The 4,105-nt window shown below is 40.9% G+C and overlaps 1 protein-coding gene across 5 annotated transcripts in view; it reads right to left on the bottom strand.

The window, feature by feature from the left end:
* The window catches only part of LOC122531593 (cystinosin homolog), a 14,683-nt gene extending 10,818 nt beyond the window's left edge, over positions 1 to 3,865 (bottom strand). For 2 of the 5 annotated variants that reach the window (XM_043659636.1, XM_043659642.1), the window contains exons 1-2: positions 3,313 to 3,865; positions 2,907 to 3,031 (exon numbers count right to left, since the gene is read on the bottom strand). The gene's annotated coding sequence lies outside the window, so the exon portion shown is untranslated. The remainder of the gene's footprint in view (positions 1 to 2,906; positions 3,032 to 3,312) is intronic. The other 3 variants (XM_043659637.1, XM_043659638.1, XM_043659640.1) reach the window with 3 other exon arrangements.
* Between the last annotated feature and the right edge of the window lie 240 nt (positions 3,866 to 4,105).

Below are 4,105 nucleotides of genomic sequence, written 5' to 3'. Positions count from 1 at the left end.
AAAAAAAAAAAAAAAAAAAAAAAAAAAAAAAAAAACAGAAGGAAACAAAATACACGGACAAAGTTTTTCGACCGATGGAGACGAATTATGTTTAACGATAGAATATAAAGGCATACGCGTGGAAACACATTACAGATAATGAAAATGAATAATGTTCATCCATAAATCATAACGCGGACGTATTGCTTTATCACTCAGTAAACAAATTATTCCGAATATTCAATAAATATGCGCGCGCTGGAAAATAAATTTCCAATTATTTTCTTTGTCGATTCTGTCAACGTGAAGAGCTTGATAAATGTTAATTCACCGCTGGTCATTCGGTCGATAAATAAAAATAAAAAAGCGGCAAAAGAAATATGCATCGCGTTAATATTATGCATAACGCTTGGAAAAGTTTCCTAGGAATAGGGGGTACATTATTTCTGGAATTAAAATGTATTAATTCCATTTTTTCGCCCCCCTGACGGGACAAATCGTAATTTCGTAGCTCTCCAGATGGAATAAAATTATCCTGATAACGCGAACTTCGATAACCGTAGTTTTGCTGAAATTGATTTAATCTTTTTTTTTTTTTCGAATTGGTACTAACATTCTTTTTAATTCAACACCGATCGATCGATAATATATAATTTCCGTTTTTCAGTGAATGTCGTCGTTGTTATCAAAGAATTAGAAACTAAAAAGATTATAAGTTAAATATACAAGTTGTCAGAAAGCAAAACTTATATCTTCGTTGTTCTTTCGCTAGAATTAAGATTAAACGTATCGTTATAGCCGGTCAATAAAATTGCCTTAGACAGCTGAAGAAGATTAACGACGAATTTTTCTATGATATTATAAGTTTGTGTATATATCTTCTTGATCAATGGTCCGTTCGAGTTTGATCCTTTGTAAGTCCCGAGAAATTTCAGAAAAGATAATGAATTACAAGGGCAAAGTAACAACCGATAATTATCGTGAGATTCTTTGGCGATAATTAATCTTGAACGCTTTGTCGTATACAACCCGCTACGTCGCCATTAATTGACCCTTTTCTGGAGTTAAATGATTTATCGTTTCGCGTGAATCAACTCCGTGCGCCATGTCATTCTAATATTGAAAAATTAAGACGTCGACCGTCGATGGCCATCGGCTCGACGAAATTTTAAAAATGGTTCTTCGTTTCCCTCTTTGTTCTAGGAGAGATACTTTTCCACTTGATTACGCGCATTCTTATTCATTGAGGTTTTGCACTATTTCCTGCGACCTTGCTGCTCCGAACGAGAACAATTTTCTACAATTCAGCAACGTCTCTCGTTGAAAACTCGGACAATCGTTCGAGTCGTGCCACGATTCTCGTAACTCGATATCTCGTCTTGCTTCGATTGCAAATTACGTCAATATGGATCGATGAAGCGTCGGTTTCGTCGGTGCGCTACGTGAAAACGCGGCGTCCATTTGCGAACACCTGCTCGACTCATGCGCAATTGTAAATTTGAAATTCTGGTCAACCAAAACGAACGAATTGAATAACTAATTCGATCTACGTCCGCAAGTGCAATTTAAAAACAAGTATTACGAGAGTTGCGATTGTGGGCGATCGGAGAGAGAGAGAGAGAAAAAAAAAGAAAAACAGCCGAGCGATTTAATCGAATTTTGTCGTCAATAGAAATTTACTTGGAACTACCTTGGAACCACGTGTTTCTTATCTGAGCGGCAAAAACACACACAAAATTATCCATTCTCGAGCAACGATAAGCTAATGGTACGCGATAATAAAGCCATTTTTTTTCCTTCGCCTTTGTTTAATTCGACAGGCTTATCTGATAATCTCTTATCGCTCGTCGTATTCGACATTCCTCCAATTGTCTGTCCTTTTCTGCCAACAGCGTTTGCGTTCAGTGGTAGTTCTCGTCGCGCATGAAGTATTTCGAATCGAAAATATGTCGCCGGAGTTCAAGAAACTCGTGTTTCTGGCTGCGATTCGCAAAGTATTTTACGACGCGAAAGCTGTCAACGGTGTTTGGCAGCGTATATCGCACGTACAGAAACGTGTCAATGACTTTTGTATTCGGCGGCCTCGTTTCTCCGGGTTTCAGCGAGCGACGAGCGCCGAATCGATTTCGATTTCACGGCCAGTTTCACGGAAATTATATCGTGTCACAGACCCGACAAAAGTGGCGGACGTGCTCATTGCAAATTTTTATCAATCAGATCGATTTAGTCTTTCGATAAAAAGAGAAAGAAAGAAAAAATAGAGAGAAAATGCAATCGGTTTATTTCTCGTCGAGCCAATGCGCTTTTAAGATGTTCCTTTCGAACGTCTTAAATTCGCAACTTAAAAAGTTGAACACTGAAATGAAAGGAAGGAAAGAAAATAAGAAGAGCATGTGTAATAATCAAGTTCACGAGTCTTATTTGTAACTGTTGAAACTTCTTGCGACTCGGCCATTCTCTTTCTCTATTTTTCTTTGCTTAACTGTATTAAAAGTCTTTCCATGTTCATCGCTTTAATAATTGAAGAGTAAAACTTGAGAAGTGTTTTAGCATAATTCGAGCTTCAACGAGTAGAAGCGGTCTAACGAGATGAAGATGGAGTGGCGCATACTTACTGTAGCAAGTGTTCGGTTCTCGAAATTATAATATAGAAATTGTAACGTGAAATGAAAATCGGGATTTTCAAAGTAACGCGTGAATATCACATCCCGTGTTTAATTTTAATCCACAGTACTATGCAAGATTCGTCGTTAGAACGTTTGAACGATCGATGTCCGATGTTTGTCGATAATTCGCGGCTGACTTATTCACCGAACGGCCATTCCAATTCCGTTATCCTTTGATCGTTTATCTCTCAAGTGTTTTGTCTACGGTTTTATTAGATCACGATTTACGGATAAATTGTCCCGCGACTTCCGTTCACTCACCTGTCGAATTTTCGTTCGGCCGCGATAGATCAGGTGACAGTTAAAGCCTGGAGTAAGCGAATCCGATACAGAGACGTCCAATCTCTCTGCGCTTTGAAAACCTCTTTTCCTCTCTTTCGAGCTACCTGCAAGAACGAGCTTTCCATTAAAACTCACAGAGACCGAGGCGTCTCTTCCGACGACGAACAGGAACGATTTAATTTGTCTCCGATACTTTTTACCGCGGCTTTGTTAACTTTCATGCAATTTAATCGATCAGTCTCCGACCGTTAGTTCGTCGAGTCTTTTTCCACTTCCGTCCCCCGAGACGACTAATTTCCCCGCTATTCACCTCGATATTAATTCACCGTAGAATTTTCATTCGTGTTGGGAAATTTTCTAAAAATGCAACGATCGTGTCAAGTACCTATCTATCTATCGTGACGCTCGCTCGTCCACGTTTCTTCTAATCATCCAGTCATCTGGCGCAACTTCATCCAGGCGAGTACGCGCTCCCGACATCCAGCTTGTCCACGTTCAGTGACTCCAGCTTGCCGACTGCAAACCCTTTAGCCTTGAACCCGCTGCGAAACTGTCTCTCGTTCGCACCCGGTATTTTTTCCAACTTGGGTCGAACATCTAGCGTCGTCGAATCGTCGATCGTCCTCTCCTATCCGCCTTCTCTTATCGCTTTATCGGTACGAAATCAACTCGGATTACGACGTCTTGTATTCACGATCGCGACGATACGTCGGCCGGCGCGATGATAAAAGAGCAACGCAGCGCAGAGAAGTAAACTTTGACGAGGCAACCCGGCTTCGTTCAAGATTTCGGACAATTTCTATCGAATGTAAAAATAGAATTTTCGCCCGGTTCTCTTTCCTTCCCCTCGACCAACCGAGATATATACCGGTATCGAACGATATCGACGGGAACACTGTCGCATTGGCGAACACAGTTCGCAATGGCCAGTGCGAGCTTGTCGAACGTACATATAAATCTGTTGTAAGAGCCTCTCCCCTCTCTGCAAAAACCTCCTTCCCCCGACCACGTCCCTTTCCCGTGTGACACTCAATTTCACGATCGTCTCGGCTGTCTCGCTTTTCCCCGCGTGCTTCTGCCGCCTTTTCTTTTTCACGCTAGATCTGACGGATTATCCGATCATAACGTGGATTACGGATTTACGTTTCTAACGTTTCAGTAAATCAATCGAGCTGATA

Source organism: Frieseomelitta varia, unplaced genomic scaffold (assembly GCF_011392965.1).
Source record: "Frieseomelitta varia isolate USP_RPSP 00005682 unplaced genomic scaffold, Fvar_1.2 scaffold_405, whole genome shotgun sequence".
Taxonomy (NCBI): domain Eukaryota; kingdom Metazoa; phylum Arthropoda; class Insecta; order Hymenoptera; family Apidae; genus Frieseomelitta; species Frieseomelitta varia.
Note: the sequence above shows the minus strand (reverse complement) of the source record. Positions and strands in the feature narration are given on the sequence as shown.